The sequence below is a fragment of the Phyllostomus hastatus genome, unplaced genomic scaffold (assembly GCF_019186645.2).
Source record: "Phyllostomus hastatus isolate PE091 unplaced genomic scaffold, TTU_PhHast_1.1 phas_contig_113, whole genome shotgun sequence".
NCBI classification, from domain to species: domain Eukaryota; kingdom Metazoa; phylum Chordata; class Mammalia; order Chiroptera; family Phyllostomidae; genus Phyllostomus; species Phyllostomus hastatus.
In genome coordinates, this window is record NW_025333530.1 from 7780831 (window position 1) to 7803048 (window position 22218).

The 22218-nt window shown below is 38.0% G+C and overlaps 1 pseudogene; it reads left to right on the forward strand.

Annotated features, from left to right (window-relative positions):
* The first annotated feature begins 18035 nt into the window (after positions 1-18035).
* Positions 18036-22218, forward strand: part of LOC123817579 — a 37094-nt pseudogene continuing 32911 nt past the window's right edge.

Below are 22218 nucleotides of genomic sequence, written 5' to 3' on the forward strand. Positions count from 1 at the left end.
AGGCCACAGTAATCAAAACAGCATGGTACTGGCATAAGAACAGGCATATAGATCAATGGAACAGACAGAGAGCCTGGAAACCAACCAACACCTTTATGGTCAATTAATATTTGACAAAGGAGGCAGGAACAGTCTAATGCTGAAAGACAGTCTATTTAATAAATGATATTGGGAAAATTCGACAGATACATGCAAAATTATGAAAATAGATCTCCTTCTTACACTACACATGAGAAGACACTCCCAATGAATTAAAGGCTTAAATGTAAGTCATAAAACTATAAAAATCCTTGAAGAAAATATAGAGAGTAAAATCCTAGACATCTCTCACAGTTATATTTTTTTTCTAATAGATCTCCTTGGGCAAAGAAAACAATGGAAAAAATAAACAGATAGGGCTACATCAAACTATAAAGCTTTTGCACAACAAAGGAAACCAAGAACAAAATAAAAGGCAAGCCACTGAATGGGAGAAGATAATCACAAATGATACATCTGATAAGGGGTTAATTCCCAAAATATATGAAGAACTTAGACAACTGAACACCAAGAAAATAAATAATGCAGTTAAGAATTGGCAAATAATCTCAATAGATACTTCTCTAAAAAGAACATAAAGATGACTAGAAGACATAGGAAAAAATACTCAACATCAGTAATCAGAGAAATGTGAATTAAAACCACAATGAGATATTACCTCATGCCTGTCAGAATGACTATCACAAATAAGTCAACAAACAAGTGTTGGTGAGGATGTGGAGAAAAAGGAGCCCTCATGCACTGTTGGTGGGAATGTAGATAGGTGTAGCCACTGTGGAAAGCAGTATGGAGATACCACAAAAAATTAAAAGTGAAACTGCCTCATTACCCAGCAATTCCACTTCTAGGAATACAGCTGAAGAAACCGAATTGCTAATTAAAAAAGAATTTTTGTATTCCTAAATTCATTACAGCATTATTTACAATAGTCAAAATTTAGAAGCTGCCAAAGTGCCCATCAGTAGATGAGTGGATAAAAAAAAACAATGATACAGCCCTGACTGGTGTTGTTCAGTTGGTGCATCATCCTGTAACCCAAAAGGTCGTGAGTTTGATTCCAAGTCAGGGCACATGTCTATGTTGTGGGTTTCGATCTTAGTTGGGACGCATAGGAGTGGCAGCTGACTTAGGTTTCTCCCTCACATCAGTGTTTTTCTCTTTCCCTCTCTCCCTCCCTTCCCTTCTCTCTAAAATAAAAACAAAATTAAGCATATCCTTGGGTGAGGATAACAAAAGAAAGCTGTGGTACATTTACACAATGGAATACTACTTGGCTGTAAAAATGAAAAAACCTTACCTTTTACAACAGCATGGATGTACCTAGATAGTAGTATGCTAAGTGAAATAAGGCAGTCAGAGAAAGATAGATACCATATAATTTCATTTATATGTGGAATCTAATAAACAAAATAAAGTAACAAATAAAATAGAAACAGATTCATAGAAACAGAGACCAGAATGACAGTTTTTAGAGGTGAAGGGGCTTGGGGATCTGGATGAGAAAGGTGAAGGGATTAAGAAAAAAACAGACACAGATGAGTGTGGTAATTGCCAGAGGGAAAGGAGGTGAGGGAATTGGAATAGAGTAAATGGGGAATGAATGTTGGCAGAAAGATTCTGTACTCTGAGTGGTAAGCACACAATGCAGTATACGAATGATGTGTTATAGGGTTGAACACTTGAAACCTGTATGGTTTTATTAACCAATGTAACCCCAATAAATTCAATTTAAAAAGACCCCTGGATGGTGTGACTCAGTGGATTGAGTGCTAGCCTGCAAACCAGAGGGTCACCAGTTCATTTCCTAGTCTAGGGCACATGCCTGGGTTGTGGGCCAGGTCCCCAGTGTGGGGTGTATGAGAGGCAACTGCATATTGATGTTTTCTCTCTCTTTCTCCCTCCCTTCCTCTCTTTAAAAATAAATAAATATAAAATCTTCAAAAAAATAAATTGATGTTTTAAAAAAAAGATAGAACAAAATGAAAAGAAATACACATGTAGTATACAAACTTTATGTTTAAGATATCAGTATCTTTGTAGTTGTCATATTCCAGTATGTAGTTTTTATGCTTTAGAAATGTCAACTAGATAACTCTCTAGGACAAAAGAACATTCATGTGTGCCAGTGGGGCATGAATGACAATTATTTTTAAAGTGTGCAAGAAGATATGTTCCTTGAGACTTTCAAAGTATCTTTACTTGACTGGAATGAGCATTCAACAATTTTTTTAAATTGTGAAATTTATTAGCATGAATACATAATATTGTCTTACTATCCTTTTAATATCTGGAGGGTATATACTATAACATTCTTTTAAAAAATATTTTCCACATTTTTTATTGTTGTTCAAGTACAGTTGTCTACATTTCCCCACCACCACTTCCCCTGCCACTCCAGCTATCTGTACCTCCCACCCTTGATCCTAGCCCCCTTTGGTTTTGTCCATGTGTCCTTTGTACATGTTCCTGAAACCCTTTCCCTCTTTTTCCCCTATTATCCCTTCCCACCTCCCCACTGGTTACTGTCAGTTTGTTCTTAATTTCAATGTCTCTGGTTATATTTTGCTTGCTTGTTTATTTTGTTGATTAGGTTCCACTTATAGGTGAGATCAAATGGTATTTGTCTTTCACCATCTGCCTTATTTCACTTAGCGTAATGCTGTCCAGATCCATCTATGCTGTTGCAAAGGGTAGGAGCTCCTTTTTTCTTTCTGCTGCATAGTATTCCATCATGTAAATGTACCATAGTTTTTTGATCCATTCATTTACTGATGGGCACTGAAGTTATGTCCAGCACTTGGCTATTGTAAATAATGCCACTATGAACATTGGGGTGTATAGGTTCTTTTAAATTGGTGTTTTGGGGTTCTTAGGATATAATCCCAGCAGTGGACATGTTGGGTCAAAAGGCAGTCCCATTTTTAGTTTTCTGAGGAAATTCCATACTGTTTTCCACAGTGGCTGCACCAGTCTGCATTCCCACCAACAGTGCACTAGGGTTCCGTTTTCCCCATATCCTCTCCAACACTTATTGTTTGTTGATTTGTTTATGATGGCCACTCTGACTGATGTGAAGTGGTATCTCATTGTGATTTTAATTTACATCTCTCTAATGGCTAGTGATGCTGAACATCTTTTCATATGTCTCTGGGACCTTTGTATGTCCTCCTTGGAGAAGTGTCTGTTCAAGTCCTTTGCCCATTTTTTAACTGGATTGCTTGTCTTCCAGAACTTGAGTTGTGTGAGTTCTTTATCTATTTTGGAGATCAAATCCTTGTCTGAGGTATCACTGGCAAATATGTTTCCCCATACAGTTGGTTCTCTTTTCATATTAATGCTGTTTTCTTTAGCTGTGCAGAAGAAGCTTTTTATTTTGATGAAACTTGGTCACCAACTTACATGATACACAAAATAAATTCAAGGTGGATAAAACACTTAAATGTAAGTTGTGACACCATAAAAGTCCTAGAGGAGAACACAGGCAGGCAAGTCTCAGTCCATGCAGCAATATTTTCACTGATATGTCCCCGAGAGCAAGGGGCATAAAAAAAATATTGAACACTTTTTTAAAAACACAGTAAGTAAGAGAGTTTATGGTGGTGAAGTAGGTGAAAGGTGAGCCCACTTGCTCGTGCACCTAACTGGGACACATAGCTAATCTTCTGAAGGACAAAGTCAAGAGCAAACAGAATCTTAGCTGATATGAAGATTGAAAGCCAAGTGTGCAGATGATGCTTCCAAATGGGTGCATACAAGACAAAATGAGAGCTGTGATTACCAGTAAGCTGGCTGGAACCCACCAACAAAGAAGCCACCAACAAGTAAAACTCAAGAACAATCAGAAAGCCCACACAACAGAAGAAAGGGCAACACTGGAGCATCCAGACAAGGAGATCAAAGAGGCTACACCACCAAGTCCCACAGAACTCCTACTACAGAAGTCTACCTCACAAAGACAGCTGGCAAAGCAGCACATCCTGAGATGTAGAAACAAACAAAAAGAGTCACTTGAAATGAGGAGACAAAGAAAGAATACTCAATGAAAAAGAATGGAAGAATCCTAAGTAAAAGAGCTAAATGAAATTCAGGCAATCAAATTGTCAGACATTAAATTCAAAAAGTGGTGATAAGGATGCTCAAGGAACTCAGTGACAACTAAAAGAAACTGAGTTGGGATAGAACAGCATAAAAAAGGAAATAGAAAATATAAACAAGAACCACCAAGAAATGAAGAATACAATATCTCAAATAAAAAATACACTAGAAGGAATTACAATCAACCTGGATGAAGCAGAGGACTGAATTAATAAGCTGGAAGACAAGGTAGAAAGAAATAATCATGTAGAGCACCACCAAGAAAAAAAAACTCAAAAAGTATGAGGAAAGCTTAAGGGAATTTAAGGACAACATGAAATGTAACAACATTCGAATCAGAGGAATACCAGATGGAGAAGAAAAGGAGCAAGGGATAGAAACACTGTTTGAAAAAATGACAGGAAACTTTCCAAACCTGGAGATGGAAAAAGCCATGAAAGTTCATAGAGATTCCCAATTAAGATGACCCAAAGAGGCCTACTCAAAGACACACCATAAATGAAATGACAAATCTTAAAGACAAAGAGAGAATCTCAAAAGCAGCAAGGGAGAAACAGTAAGTAACACACAAGGGAGCTCTGATAAAGAAAGCGGCTGACTTCTCAAGAGAAACATTACAAGCCATAGGGGAATGGAAAGAAATATTCCAAGTAATGAAAAGGGCTACAACCAAGACTACTCTACCCAGCAAGAGTCTCAGCTAAAATGGAAGGAGAAATAAGGAGCTTTCCATACAAAAGGTTAAAAGAATACACTTCCACCAAACCAGCATAGCAAGACATGCTAAAGGGACTCCTTTGAGAAGATGGAGGTATAGAGTGAAAGAGAGTGGAACGCAGGTACAAAAGGAAAAAAATGGCAATGAATAAGTACCTTTCAGTAGTAACATTAAATGTAAATTGATTAAACATTCCAATCAAAAGACATAGGGTAGTTGAATGGATAAGAAACCATGACCCCCATACAAGCTATCTACAAGAGATCCACCTCGGAACAAAAGACCTACACAGACTGAAATTGAAGGATTGAAAAATATATTCCAAGCAAATGGACAGGAAAAAAAGCCAGGTAGCAACACTTATATTTGACAAAATGAATTTCAAAAGAAAGGCCATAAAAAGAGACAAGGAAGGTCACTTCATAATAGTAAGGGAAGAATCCATCAGGAAGCTATAAACATTGTAAACATGTATGCATTCAACATAAGAGTGCCCCAAAATATTAGAAAAATCTTGAAGGACTTCATGGAAGATATGGATAGCAACACACTCATAGTAGGGGATTTTAACACTTCACTGTCAACAATGGACTGATCTTCCAAACAAAGAATCAACAAGGACATTTTGGCACTGAACAACGTCCTAGATCAAATGGGCTTAACTTATATATACAGAAACTTTCATCTCCCAAAAGCAAAACATACATTCTTTTCAAATGAACATGGAACATTTTCAAACATAGACCACATGATAGGACACAAAACTAGCCTCAACAAATTCAAGAAAATTGAAATCATATCATGGATTTTCTTGAATCATAATGGCTTGAAACTAGAAACCAAACTCAAGGAAAAAAACTGAAAAACAGTCAAATATATGGAGACTGAATAACATTAAACAATGAATGGGTAAACAATGAGATCAAGGAAGAAATCAAAAAGTTTCTGGAAACAAATGAAAATGAACACACAACAACCCTAAAACTATGGAACACAGCAAAGGCAATTCTGGGAAGGAAGTTCATAGCAATACAGACCTACCTAAAAAAGATAGAAAAATTTCAAATAAATGGCCTAACCCTACATCTACAAAAACTAGAGGAACAACAACAAACAAAGCCCAGAAGAAGTGAAGGAAGGGAATAATAAAAAAACAGAGCACAATGAAATGACATAGAGACTAAAAGAACAATCCAAAGGATCAAAAAATCCAGGAGCTGATATTTTGAAAAGATAAATAAAATCAACAAGCCTTTAATCAGACTCATCAAGAAAAAAAGAGAGATGACCCAAATGAATAAAATCAGACATGGAAGAGGTGAAGTTACAACTGATACCACAGAAATACATAGGATCATAAGAAATTACTATGAACAACTATATTCCAAGAAATTTGAAAACCTGGATGAAATGGACAAATTTCTAGAAACATATAATCCTCCAAAACTACATCAAGAAGCAGATAGCCTGAACTGACCAAGATTAGGTAGTGAAATTGAAGCAATAATAAAAAGAACTCCTGGCACACAAAAGCCCTGGGCTAGATGGATTCACAGGAGAACTTTACCAAACATTTAGAGAAGAGCTAACGCTGATTCTTCTCAAACTATTCCAAAAAATCCAAGAGAAGGAAGGCTCCTAAACTCTTTTCATGAAGCCATGATTATCTCCTAATTCCAAAACCAGATAAAGACACAACAATGAAAACTACAGGCCAATATCACTGATAAACATACATGCTAAAACCCTCAACAAAATATTGGCAAACAGGATCTAGCAATACATTAAAAAGATCATACACCATAATCAAGTTGGATTCATCCCAGGGATGCAAGGATGATACAATATATGCAAATCAATAAATGTAATACACCACATAAACAATAAGAAAGACAAAAACCACACGGTCATATCAATAGATGCAGAAAAAGCATTTGATAAAGTACAGCATCCATGTATGATAAAAACACTCAGCAAAGTGGGAGTAGAGGGAGTATAGCTCAACATAATAAAGACCATATATGAGAAACCCAGAGCCAACATTATAGTCAATGGGCAAAAGCTAAAAGCTTTCCCCCTAAGATCAAGTACTAGACAAGGGTTTCCACTTTCACCACTTCCATCTAACATAGTATTGGAAGTCCTAGCCACAGCAATCAGACAAGAAGAAGAAATACAAGGCATTCAATTGCAAAGGAGGAAGTGAAGCTCTTGTTGTTTGCAGATGACATGATAGTGTACACAGAAAACCCTATAGACTCCACTGAAAAACTATTCAATCTAATAAATGAATTTGGCAAAATGGCAGGATACAAAGTCAACATTTAGAAAATGAAGGCATTTTTGTATACCAACAATGAAATATCAGAAACAGAAATTAGGGGAAAAAATCCCATTTGCTATAGCAAAGAAAAATAAAATTCTTAGGAATAAACTTAACTAAGGAGGTAAAAGATCTGTACACAGAAAACTACACAACACTGAAGAAAGAAGTTAAGGAAGACACAGATACATGGAAGCCTATACTGTGTTCATGGATTAGAAAAATTAACATCATCAAAATGTCCATACTACCTAAAGTGATCTATATATTCAATGCAATCCCTATCAAAATATCAATGACATAGTTCACAGATATAGAACAAACATTTCAAAAATTTATATGGAACCATAAATGACCCCAAAATAGCCTCAGCAATTTTGAGAAAATAGAACAAAGTAGAAGAGATCACAATATCTAATATCAAACTATAGTACAAGGTGATTGTAATCAAAACAGCCTGGTACAGGCATAACAACAGATGCATAGGCCAATGGAACAGAATAGAGAGCCAAGAAATAAACACATGTCAATACAGTCAGTTAATGTTCGACAAAGGGGGCCAGAACATAATATGCAGTAAAGATAGCCCCTTTGATAAATAGTGTTAGATCTGGAAATCTACATGCAAAAAAATGAAACTAGACCACCACCTTACCCCATACAACAAAATAAACTCAAGATGGATAAAAGACTTAAATATAAGTTGTCCTAAAGGAGAACATAGGTAGGAAAATTTCAGATATCCCTTGCTGCAATATTTTCACCAATACATCCCCTAGGGCAAAGGACATAAAGGAAAGAATAAGCAGGGGAGGGAGGTAGAGATGGCTTGCAGGGAGGAAGAGTGCAGGGAAAATGCAGACAACTGTACTTGAACAACAATAAAATTAAAAAAAAACTTATGAAATTATAAAAAAAGAAAGAATAAACAAATGGGACTACTTCAAACTAAAAAGTTTCTGCATGGCCAAAGAAACATCAGCAAAATAGAAAGGGTGTCAACTGAATGGGAAAACTTATTTGCCAACAATACTTCAGACAAGGGTGAGATCTCCAAATTATATAAAGAACTCACACAATTCCACACCAGGAAGACAAGCAATCCAATTAAAAAATGGGCAAAGGACCTGAACAGACACTTCTCCAAGGAGGACATACAGAGGGCCCACAGACACATGAAAAAATGCTCACCCTCACTTGCCATTAGAGAGATGCAAATTAAAACCACCAAGAGATACCACCTTACACTGGTCAGGATGGCCAACATTAATAAATCAACAAACAACAAGTGCTAGTGAGGTTGTAGAGAAAAGGGAACCCTAGTACATTGTTGGTGGGAATGCAGACTGGTGCAGCCACTGTGGAAAACAGTATGGAATTTCCTTGAAAACCTAAAGATGGAACTGTCTTCCATCCAGTGATCCCACTTCTGGGACTATACCCTAAATCACCAAATGAAATCCTGAATACTGAATCACCAAATGAAAAGAACCTATGCACCCAAGTGTTCATAGCAGCATTATTTACAATAGCCATATGCTAGAAAAAGCCTAAGTGCCCATCAGTAAATAAGTGGATCAAACTGTGGTATAGCCCTGGCTGGTGTGGCTCAGTGGATTGAGTGCCTGCCTGAAAACCACAGGGTGGCTGGTTTGATTTCTGGTTGGGTCACACGCCTGGGTTATGGGTCATGTCCCTGGTGGGTGGTGATGTGAGAGGCAACCACACATTGATGTTTTTCTCCCTCTCTTTCTCCTTCCCTTCCACTCTTTCTAAAAATAAATAAATAGATATCTTTTTAATAAGTGGTGGTACATTTAGACAATGGAATACTACACAGCAGAAAGAAAGAAGGAACTTCTACCCTTTGCAACAGCATGGATGGAATTGGAGTGCATTATGCTAAGTGAAATAAGCCAGGCGGTGAAAGACGAATACCATATTATCTCACCTATAAGAGGAACCTAATCAACAGACCAAATGAATGAGCAAAATAGAACCAGAGACTTGAAAACAAAGAACAAACTGACGGTGACCAGAGGGGAGCGGAGAGGGGGATAACGGGGGAAAGAAGGGGAAGGAGCAAGCAAAAGAACACAAACAGAGGACTCATGGGCATGGACAATGGGATTGACTGTAGGATTGGGGGACGGCATAGACATGAGCGATGGGGTAAAAGGTGGGACAACTGTAACTGTAATTTGAAAAAACAGTAGGTAGTTTTCTTACTTAAATGATACCATATATTCAAAGTATGTGGGTGGGTACAAAATAAAGGCCAATGTATAATTTCTGAAGGTTGAGTTCAATGATGATTCATATGCTGAATATCACACCCAAGCTTTCCATCCTGGGAAAAGTCAGCTGAGGTTTTTAGGGTCTATGGCCTCCTGTAGGAGCAAAATCACTTGTCCACCCACACTGAGAACAGTTCCTTCCTCCACTGCTTTGGGTTTTTCTTGTATTCCCCTCAAGACACTTTCAGCTACTTTTTGAGGCTCTGATCAGTTTCACAATGACAAAAACACAATTGTATTAATGAGGTGGAAAAACAGTTCAAAGGGCTTTCAGAACAGGAAAGTATGAACTGACAATAGTCCTTCCTAAAATACTGCTACCTGAGATTTTGTTTGCATTCCTGGTCATCTGCATTCTGAGTGGAGTGGAGCTCAGTTTTGTCTCCCTGCCTCTGCTGTAAATGCAAAGCTTTCAAAGGGTTCATGAGCCAGTCAAAGAGAGGATCATACTGGAGGACCTAGATAGGAGAACATACATGTTAAAAGAACAATGTGCAATTTGATCATGTATTTAGAAACAGTAGAACCAATATTACAAAACTCAAAGAAGCCAGTCATATGGTAGTTGACTGGTGGATGGGACTAACATGGCACAGGCTTCTTGTTTCCTCATGGAGGATACTATACTAGCACCATGCTCTGGGCTTCTTAGCCCATTCTCAATAAATTCATTCTTCCACATGGGTGGAGGCAGTGACATCCCTTGACCCATGTTTCCTTATGAGGTGAAACCAATCTATTGAAAGGAGATAAGCACCAGTCACTCTCTTTCCTTCTTTCTTTCTGTCCTGGGTAAGGGCATTTACTTTGCAGGCCCAATTCTCCCTCAGGGGGATAGTGTAGGTTGTAAGACCTGGATAGCACAAGTAAGCCTGTTTGGACCTCACTCCTAAACCATGTTCTCCAAAAGCTTTATCAGTAATAACCTGACATTTTGATCTCTATTCTATTCCTAAGGCTCTTTCTTTCCACCCCGCCCCCAATTAGTTCCAACTTTGAGTGGAGAAAAAAAAAGCATAATGTATTGAAAGCTCCTCAAAACCCAAAGTTTAGTGCCGTGGTTGGCATCTTAATACATACATGGAGTAGAATTTGAATACCAAAATAACTGGCATGAGCAAGTGGCTTCAGGTCATAAATTTTAGTAGTGAAGTCATGAAGGGTTCCTGACCTCGGCAACTCAGAACAGCTAACCAACTCTGGAGTTTATAAGTACTTTAAAAAAAAATAGGCCTTAGCAAGTGCTTACCATACAGGTCTTAATAATAAGTAAAGACTCAATTCCAGGGACAAGTCACATTGCAGGATATCCCAACACTACAAAGTTAGAGCACTTTTTTACTGATGTCTTTACTATGTTTCTCAGCAGGTCTTCAGGCTGGGACTGTAATATGCCTTTAGCATTACATGTTTAATGTACCAGATCAGCAGTAGCAAAATCTGGTCACTTGTTTATGCAGTTTTATGTGTCCTCCGCCATTAAACTGAGGAGGGAGTGACTGTGAATATAAGTCATTTGTCCATAAGTTCAGGGTGCCTATGTGACTTCAAGCTGAGCACTGACATGGCTTTAGATTTCAGAGATACAAACCAGTTTCACCCCAAAAGGGAGGTCTATTTTATTAGTGAACTAATGAGAAGGAATCAAGTCCTCACTTATATAAAAGGATTATATGGTCTTGCTAGGTTGAAGTAGAGAAAAAACACAAATAAATTATTTCAAACCCAAGGACTTGTATTAGGAATCATATTTGCAAACTCTAAAATCAAGAAGGGAGCAATTTGAAAAATATACTTTTGTTTTACTGTCAGAACAAAAGTGGTTGACTAAAAACAATACGGGAATATAGACCGATTAAGCTAGGACAGGGTTTCTACGTCTTGTAGCTGTGGACATATTGGGGCTGTTCCTTCATTGTTGTGAGGGTTGTCCTCTGCACAGGATGTTGAGGGGCCTCCCTGGCTGAAACCCCCTGATCCATTAGGACAACCAAAAATGTCTTTGGACATTGCTAGCTATCCTCTAGGAGACAAAATTGCCTTGGCTAAGAACCATTGAGTTGCAGGGAGAGATTTCCTTAGTAGACCTGATTAAAATCTTGGAGGACAGAAGGGTCTGTTATTAAGAAAAACCAATCACAAAGGCCAGAAGAGGCAACTATGTCGAGGGAAAGGGAAATGCACTGGAGTCAAAGTGCTCTTAAAGACGGATTTGTGAAGCGAGGAGATATTTTCATTGTGTTACTTCAGGTTTGAACTCTGAGGGTCAGCATAGAGACCACAAACAATAAACATTTTAAAAGATTTTCTTAGAAATATTCAGACTTCAGAAAAACAGCTTTGTAAATATACCGTCTTCTAAAATGAGAACATAGTCATCAGGCCCATCATACCAGATGCCTAGCCCTCTAGTCCTTTTTCAGTGCTGCTTGTAGTAAAAGAGGACGTGTCAGCAAGGAAATAAAATCAACCCACTAATCACCCACAGTACCCGCAGGCAGAGGGGATGACTCTGTGCACTACTGCAGCTGTTAATAAATCACAATCCAGGGAAGGAAATGCTGGGAAAGGTTTCATATACCAACACTATTTATTAAAGGAAGAGAAAATGCATGCTGTATAATTAGTTTGTATGAGGAGTACGCTTCCCAGATGTTTAAATTAGGCAATACTGTAGAATCCTTTGGGACTACTGTATTGAGAGAAATTAAGATGAAGCAGGGAGATAAAGAAGATGCCAAGCTGCTGACTAGTAAATGAAAGCTCTTTATTGATTGATAAAGAAGGGCACAGTGACACCAATTCATAGGACCAAAACAAATTCCTCACAAAATGATCCTAGAGTAGGAGGTATCAAATTTTTTAATCTCAGGAACTCTTTTACACTCTTACAAATTATTGAAGACTCTAAAGAGCTTCTGTTTAAAATTATATTTATTGATATTTACTTTATTAGAAACTAAAACTGAGAAAGAATCAAATATATATTAATTTATTTAATAATAATAAATCTGCTATGTATCCTAAGTAATATTAAAAATATAACTACAGTTCTCAAAACAAAATTTAGTGAGAAAATAGTACTGAATTGTATTTCTGAAAATTTCTTTGATTTCTGGATTAATAGAGATAGTTGAATTCTATCCTTTGCTCTGCATTCAGTTTGTTGTGATATGATGTTTTGGTTGAAGTACATGAAGAAAACTACCCTCTTACAGGCGTGTAATTGGAAAAGGGAGGAGTATGTTAATAATTTTTGCAGATAATTGTGGAAAATTTTCTCTGACACCTCAGAAACTACACTGCACCTTATGAGAGATTGAAAGCAAAAAAGAAAATAACATCTTACTATAAATGGAAGACAATTTTGATTCACGGACCCCCAAATAGAATTGGGGACCCTCAGGAATCTCTATGCCACACTTGAAGTACTGCTGTTCACCAGCTCATCAAACTTTCCCGTTGCCTCTCTTCCTTATAACTCCCCATCAAAGAAATAATTGGAATTACTCTGTAGGGGTTCCTTAAGGAAACCTATCCTCTCTTTACTTGAAGACATCTTTCATTCAGAGGAAAAGTTCCTACATTTGTAGCACTAGGAATTACCAATATACTTATTAATGAAAGCAGAAAGAAGTTTTGTTCCTTCATTCTCTAGTTAAGAGAAGCCACACCAATGATTGTGTCTTTCACTATGCAATTTTGAAACACCATATTATTTCCAGAGTCTAAAATTTCCCTCTCCTTTTACTCACAAAGTATATTCATGCTTTACTTTAGCATAATGTGATGTAAGTATGGTGATGTTAGTAAATTATACCCTCTTTCCTTCCTCCTATAATAATAATAATATGACTCAGAATGACAGTTCTGCAAGGGGCCTTAGAAGCCATCAAATATAAATCCCCCATTTTAGAAATGAGGAAAGTGAGACCCCCTAAATAAGTGACTTTCTCAGGGTCATAGAATCCAAACTGAGATCTGTAGCATCCAGAAGAGCTGCTTTAGCTCATTTTCCAATATTCTGAATCACTTCCTTGTCACCAATCTCCCCAACACAACCCTCCCTGACACAAATCTCTCAACTCATTGACAGTCACTGAATAAAGACAACTGAATGTTTGGTATGAACATTCAGTACTATACAGTATGAATCAGTCAACAGGAAAATGCACTGGAGATACAACAATAAACAAAAGAATGGGCCCCACTTTTAGGGAGCCTCTAGTATTGCATAGCAGAGTCTCTATAAAATGGCACTAATGTCAATGCAGTGCTAAAGCTTGATGGAGTATAATATGCTATGCCAAAAAACATAAGGAAACACTTTTATCTGGGGTAGAAAATGGAAAATGTGGTAAAGAAGAAAACATAAAGATAAATTTTAAAAACGTATATTCAATACCTTTGAAAATGTTTATTTGAGTAAGACCACAGTTCACAAGACTAATCAACTTCTATCTCCATAGAAGGAAAGAAATAACCTACTGTTGGTCTCTCTTTTGATTTTTAAAGTCACTGCTGGTAACAGAAAAACCGCAACCGAGGATGACAAAACCATATGAATCACATACCTTGAGAAAAGCTCCCCGATGTTTTCAAGCTCTCCGACGGCCTGCAATCTGCTCAGTGTGGGGTACAGTGAATACACAGACTTGAGGCTGCCCTTACACAGCTCTTCCACTTCTTTTACTCTAGTGACGAAAGAAACAAAACAACCAGAAAACTAAGACGAGGTTTTCAGGAAAGCCAAAGTTCAAATCTGTCATCAAAGAGCTCTAATCATAGGCTCTGATTTTGATCTAACAATACTGATATTCTCATCCCCAGTACAATGTAGTGAAAACAAAGTCTGGAATTATACAGTCCTGGATCTGAGTGCCAGTTCTGCCTCTTATGATTGTGTAACTTTGGGCACATACTGGTTACCTGTGAATGTAAAATTTTTACTTCTAGAATTATTTTGAAGATTATAGAATACATAGAAAAAGAGTCTAAATGGCTAGAACATAATAAGCACTTAAATGGAGGCAATATTACTTCTGTAACAAAATATAGGATTTAACAAGTAACTAGCAACTGTTAAACAAAAAAATAATGTTTAGTTTGTTCTATGTAAGTACTTTCTGGTGCAATATCTCATTTGTGCCCCATAACAAGCCTGTAACATTGACCATTAATACCACCTTATTAAACAAATCACTAATACTAAGAGAGGTTAAATCCATACAACTACTAAAGGAGACAAGATTAAAACTCTCAGTGTACTAGGCCAGGAAGTGGCAATCAACAAATCTTTATTGAGAGTTCAGCACACAAAACTGACCTGGGATCCCAAAGAAAATTTTTTTAAAGGAAATAATATATTTAAACCACATAAACAAAGAAAAATGTATTAGGAGAATGTAATGTTACTATGTAAGTACCCAGCACATGAGCATGTTCCTACACCTAAAACAAAAAAAGACATTGTTAGGGAGTTCCGGCCAAGATGGAGACCTAGGTAAAAATGCTTTGCTTCCTTGCACAACCAAAATAAGTATAACAACCAATTTAAAAACAAAAAACAACCAGAACTGCAGCAAATCAAACTGCATGGAAGTCCAACAACCAAGGAGTTAAAGAAGAAACATTCCTACAGACTGGTAGGAAGGGTGGAGATCAGCAGTCCAGACAGAGAAGACGTGAGGCAAGGCAGTGACAGAGTGGAGCAGACAAGGCGGTGGCTAACGCATGGGATTTTCCACATTCAGATGCAGATCAGCCCAGAGAAACAACCAGGAAGCAAGACAAACTGAAGCAGCCCAGGTTCCAGCACAGGAAAATAAAGCCTCAAAAACTCTGCCTGTAAAAGCTGTGGGAGTTGTGGCGGGAGACACTCCCAACCTCACAGGAGAGTTTGTTGGAGAGACCCACAGGGTCCTAGAACATATACAAACACACGGACCCAGGAATTAGCACTAGAAGGGCCCAATCTGCTTGTAGGTAGCAGGGGAAGTGACTGACAGACAACCAAGCACTCAGTAAGCGGCATTGTCCCCTCTCTGACCCTTCTCCCAAATACAGCACCACAATGCAGCTATGTGGGTTGTTCCACCCTGGCCAATACCTAAGACCCCACCCATTACAATGTAACAAGTGCACCAAAACAAAGAAATACGGCCCAAATGAAAGAACAGATCAAAACTCCAGAAAAAGAACTAAGCGATGAAGAGATAGCCAACCTGTCAGATGCACAGTTCAAACACTGGTAACCAGGATGCTCATGAAATGGTTGAGTTCGGTAGCAAAATGAAGGAAGAAATGAAGGTTACACAAAGTGAAATAAAGCAAAATAACCCTCCTAAAGGAGGGTTATCAGCAAATGGTGAAGGGAAGGAAACCAGAATTCAAATCAATGATTAGGGACAGAAGGAAGAAATAAACATCCAACCAGAACAGAATGAAGAAACAAGAATTCAAAACAATGAGGAGAGGCTTAGGAACCTCCAGGACAACTTTAAACACTCCAACATCTGAATGAATCATAAGGGTGCCAGAAGGAGAAGAAAAAGGGCAAGAAATTGAAGACTTGTTTGAAAAAACAATGAAGGAGAACTTCCTCAATTTGTCAATGGAAATAGACTTCCAGGAAGTCCAGGAAGCTCAGAGGGTTCCAAAGAAGTTGGACCCAAGGAAGCACACACCAAGGCACATCATAATTATATTACCTAAGCTTAAAAATAAGGAGAGAATTTTAAAAGCAGAAAGAGAAAAGGAGACACTTACCGGTACCTACAAAGGAGTTCCCATTAGACTATCAGCTGATTTATCAAAAGAAAACTTACAGGCAAGAAGGGGCTGGAAAGAAGTATTCCAAGTCATGAAAGGCAAGGACCTACATCCAAGATTGCTCTATCCAGCAAAGCTTTCCTTCAGAATTCAAGGGCAGATAAAGTGCTTCTCAGAGAAGGTCAAGTTAAAGGAGTTCATCATCACCAAGCCCTTATTATATGAAAGGTTAAAGGGACTTATCTAAGAAAAATAAGATAAAAAACTATGAACAGCAAAATGACAACAAACTCACAACTATCAACAACCAAACCTAAAAAAACAAAAACAAACTAAGCAAACAACTGGAACAGGAACAGACCAGAGAAATGGAAATCATATGGAGGGTTATCAGCAGGGACGGGGTGGGGGAAAATGGGGGAAAATGTACAGGGAATAAGAAGCATAATTGGTAGGCACAAAATAGACAGGTAGAAGTTAAGAACAGTATAGGAAATGGAGAAGCCAAAGAACTTATATGTACGACCCATGGACATGAACTAAGGGCGGGGGCCAGAATGCTAAAGAGTGGGGCATTGTAGGGTGGAGGGGGATAAAGGAGAGAAAAATCTGGGACAACTATAACAGCATAATCAATAAAATATAGTTAAAATGCAAAAAAAGACATTGTTATATATATATTATATATATTTGACAAATATACATTGAAGACTTTTCTAATATCCAACATTTAAAAAATCAATACCTTTCAAGATACAGAAAATAATTGTTAAGATAGGCACACCCGCACTTATAAAAAACATGCTTGCAGAAGATAAAACTCATCTGAGCACTCATTTCTCAGATATGCAAGAGCTATGAAACTGTTAATCACTGGATACTGCCCCCCCCCAGCAATTTGCACTGTTTGAGTTTCAGTACTAATTTGTATGAATTTTGTTATACAGGGAATTTTTTTTAGAGGAGGTCAAGAATGACAAGGAAACACCCTAACAACAGCCACCAAGTCCTTATCCTACTTCACCAGTGCAAATCCATACACTGAAATCATTTGTCAAGTTTTCAGAAAAGCAGCCAAGATATTAAATGTTAAAATACAATAACTGTCTTTTTATACTTCCTGATGTATTTGTGACTTTCAGAAAATGTGGAGAATTTTCTGTCTCTTAGAGACTGTAAAGCATTGTGCAATGATTTGTGGTAACTTGTTCCTTGTATTCCTTTGCCGCTTTGAGATAATTTTGAAAATAAAGGAATAAAACATTTAAAAACAAAGAATATTAAGATATACAAGTGTAAATAATTTCACCCAAAGACATAATTTTTAAACTAAAATTAAGATTTCTTCATTTTAAAAAATGCATTTTTAGAAATTTTTGTAAGAATTTGGTCATTTAAATTTTTCAACCAGAAAAAATAAATTTCTCACATACTGTGCCTGGTTCTAATTATGCGATATTCTTACTTACTTATTCAATTAACATGTCTTATGTGCCAGGAACTAGGAACCCACTTCTAGATGCAGACTAGTCAGATCAGGCCCCCATTCTTATAGAGCTTGTGTGCTGGTTTGGAGAAGATGGACAATAGATGAGAAAAATATCAGGTAGTGACAAGGGATATGCAAAGAATTAAAACAGAGTAACAAAATAGAAAGACTATTTTAGAACGGGTTGTCAGAAAGGACTCTCTGAGAGGTGACATTATTAAACCAGAATCTGAATGATAAGAAGCCACACATATTAGGTAACATGGGAGAAAAGAAAATACTAGGTGGAACTTGGCAGCTGCTATGGCATCCAACAAGGACCAGGAGATGATCCTGGCAGATTTTCAGACATGTATTGGCATTGAAAACATTGATGAAGCTATTATGTTGTTTGAACAAAATAACTGGGACTCAGTAGCAGCTATTAATGGTATAATATCCCAGGAAAATGGCATTCCACAAAGTAACTATGGAGGTGAAACTATACCAGGACCTGTATTTGATTCAGCAAGTCACCCAGCTGCAGTTCCTGCTCCCTCTTCCTCATCAGCATCTCGACCTATAGTACCATCTAGCCAGATTGTAGAAAGGCAACCTCGGATGCTGGACTTCGGAGTTGAGTACAGAGACAGAAATGCTGATGTGGTACTTGAAGACAGCTATATTGATAGAAAGATTAAACTCATTCTAGAAAATGAACTCCAGATACCTGTGTCTAAAATGCTGTTAAAAGGCTGGAGGATTGGAGATGTGGAAGACAGTATGGTCTTAAAATAGCTACATTTGCCAAAAAAACAAAAACAAAACCCAAACAAGCAATAATCTTTTTGTTCTTACACCAGACTTGCCACCACTTTCATCCTCTAGTCATACTGGTGCCGCCCTGTAGGAGTCATTAAATCAAAACTTCATGCTGATCATCACCCACCAGAAGCCCAGCAGGAAAACAATCTGAACTTCTCAGGAAGAAGTACTATTCAAGAGGTAAAAAGAAATGCGTAGGACCTTATGAGTATCCCTGTTTGCCATCAATTATGGGAGGGCTGGTCAACTTCTGCCACAGATGACACAATGTGTCTTGCTGAATCAGGACTCTTTTATCCCCGCCATCCTCTGACATGGGGAAGAAGATCTTCACCTGCACAGACCAGGAGCAGTTGGAGGAGCACAGGGCCAATGTTCGTATGGTTAGCGATAGTAATGGAGATGACTGTGAAGATGCTCCGAACTGCAGAGGATGATGGAAAGGTATTCAGTATGGTATCGTCTGTCCTGAGAAAATCTCCAATGATGCCAGAAAATGCAGAAAATTAAGGAGATGCCTTATTACAATTTACAGCAGAGTTTTCTTCAAGATATGGATATTGCCATCCTGTATTTTTTTATTGGCTTATTAGAAGCTGCTTTACAGGAGGCCTTCTATGTGAAAGCCCAAGACAGGAAAACCTCTTGCTATTTACCTCCACCATGATGAAGTATATTAAACAACGTGTTTTGCTCACTAATGCTTTGTGCTGAATCTGTTGTCTCTTATCTGAGTCAAATTTTATAACCTGGGCTTGGGATATGACAAAGGATGCCAAAAGAGCAAGATTTCTGACAATCTATTTTAAAAAATGCATTTTTAGAAATTTTGAGGCAATAGATACCTCAGCAGTGTTGTTGCACACACCTCAAAGAACAGATCACTTTCCACTTTTTCTGATTGTTATGGGAAAGCGATCATCTAATGAAATGTTAAATGTGATACCAGGTACAACAGTGAATGAGTTAATGATGAGACTCAGGGCTGCAATGGAGATCTTCACTGCCCAACAACAGGACAATATAAAGCAGGGGTGTCAAACTCTTTCTCACCGGGGGCCACATCAGCCTCACGGTTGCCTGGAAAGGGCCAAATGTAATTTTAGGACTGTATAAATGTAACCACTCCATATCTAGGGGTAAGGAGCTCGGTGCTGCTGCTGGGTAGAAATGAGGTGCTGGGCCAGATAACACAAGGTGGAGGGCCAGATTTGGCCCACATACCTTGTGTTTGCCACCTGTGATATAAAGGATGAGGATAAACATGAAGCCAGAAAAAAATATGAAGAGAGAGCAAGATTAGGCCCATCACCTTTCAGTTGAAGCTGATAGAGCAAAGAGGGAAGCTCTTGAGTGATGGCAGAACAGTTTAGTCTCTGGAGCAGATTCGTGAACAAGAAGAGAAATGGGAGCCTATTTGGCCCTCCTTAGCACAGGCTCTGCCCCCAGAGCCAAAAGAAGATGATGCTGAGTCCACTAGCAAATAGCGGATCCCACCCGGTGAACAGTTCCTCCAGCGGTCTGTGGCATTTCCTGGCCAGCAATAAGCTTCAGGTTGTCTTTGATTTTGTAGCTTACAAAGGATTTCCATGTGATGAGTTCGAGTTACTGAGCATCTTTCCTAGTGATAGGGGCTTAAGACTTGGGAAAATTTAGCTTAAGGTAAATAGTCATAAATCTAGCGAGTAATGTGTGTGTTAAGTTTTTGTTTCAGTAACTACAGATAAGGCCCATCCTGGCGCCTGAGAATAAGCAGCTGACCTCCTGGAGACATCTGTACCAGGAAGAAGCAAGCGACTACCCTACCCTTCCCTGCTTGGAGGCAACTGTTGAATTTCAAAGGCTTTCACTGACATCTTCTTTGCCCTCCCCCAACCCCCTTATAAAAGATCTGGCCGGGAAAGAAAGAGTAAGATGGTTTGTTAGGGTATAAACCCGCCATCTTCTCGGATCGCCAGCCATCTGAATAAAGCCCCTATAAAAGATTCAATCACTGTCATTGCTTATTGGATTTGGTAGTGACAGGCAGCCCGAACGCTGGTGTCTCTTCCGGTTACATTAGGAGAGATATAACCCAGCTGGACTCAAATAAATCATTATTGGAAGTAAAGTTGTTCCCCCAAGAAACCCTTTCCCTTGAAGCAAGAGTAAAAAAAGCATGGTCCAGTGAGCTGGACAGCATGGACCAGCTGTTCCTTGGTTCCTTGACCAGCCCAGGCCTGCATCAAGAAAAGGGCTCTTTGCCATTACACCTATGCCCTCAGCTCACTGAATTCAATGTCACACTGCTGCCTCTTACAAGACTGATGGAAAAAAGTAATAATAAACATAGCTACTTAAAAAAGAAAAAAAGGAAGAAAAGAACATACATGTAAGGCCACTAGGTAGAAACAGCCTGACTTGATGAAAAATCAGAGAAGGCCTAGGTGCTGAAATGGAGCAGGCAAAGGGAAGACTAGCACATGGTGATTTACAGGGGAGGTAGGAGCAGCTCACAGACTGAAATGTTTTAAAAATATGAAAGCTTATCTCTAACATTATAAAAATGGAATAGTTTGAAATTTGAAAGACATACCAATTAATGAAAACTTTTTTTCTGTGAAGACAGTTAAACATACAGTTAATATGATTTAATTTTTTGGTGTTCACTAGTTCAAAAGAATTTTTAACAAAAATACAAAGTCTTTTATTAATTAGGCATTTGGCTTTTCACTTAGAAAACATGGTAATCTTACATATAAGCTATAGATATTATCTTCTTGTGTTAGTAATTTAGCAGCATTTTTAATAAGAAAAGTTATTTCATAAATAAAGCTAAACAGTCTTTCTTTTGTGTACTGTTCAGCCAATAAAAATGCTAACATGTTTGTAGAAAGGAGTGGGGATAGAAATGCTTATTTTTCCCTTTGGATTTATAAATATAAGTGAGGACATTCTCATGAGAAAATATGTTTTACATTTCTATTTTCAAATATACTTGGAGGTGAGGGTAGAGTTTCCATAATGGAAGAGAGTAAAATTAAAGCCTAGGGACATTAATTGCTTACTGCTGTCCTATTGAACCATTTGGGCATATTTATATCTTACAAGATCTCAAAAACATAAAAACAGAAATACTGCTACATTCATAAAACAGTATTTAAAACTGTGCCATTTATGCCATTTAGAGAAATGGCTTAAAGTGCCAAAGTTCTTTTTAACAGAAGCACAGTGGTCCCATTGCTTACTCCTCCATGCTGCCTGGTAGTGAAGTTCCTGTAGTTCAGCACAGCGCTCTTTATTTCCGTGACCTAATCCTCTTAAATAGACAGAAAGGATATGGCAGTGTCCCAGGTTCTGCAGGGCCTGAACAGGAGTTCAAAAATAATAATAAAAGATAACAGTAGAGAAACAACAAACAATCAAACACAAAAAGTAACTTTTAAAAAATTTTAGTATTAGAAATGCGCCAGAAATATGCCTGGCTGCTGTAGCTCAGTGGATTGAATAGCGGCCTGCAAACCAAAGGGTTACTGGTTCCATTCCCAGTCAGGGCACATGCCTGGGTTGCGGGCCAGGTCCCCAGTGGGGGCCATGCGATAGGCAACCACACATTGATGTTTCTCTCCCTCTAAATAAATAAATCTTAAATCTTAAAAAAAAAATGCTCAAGAAACAGAGAGGGGAGAAATAGAGGTGGGAA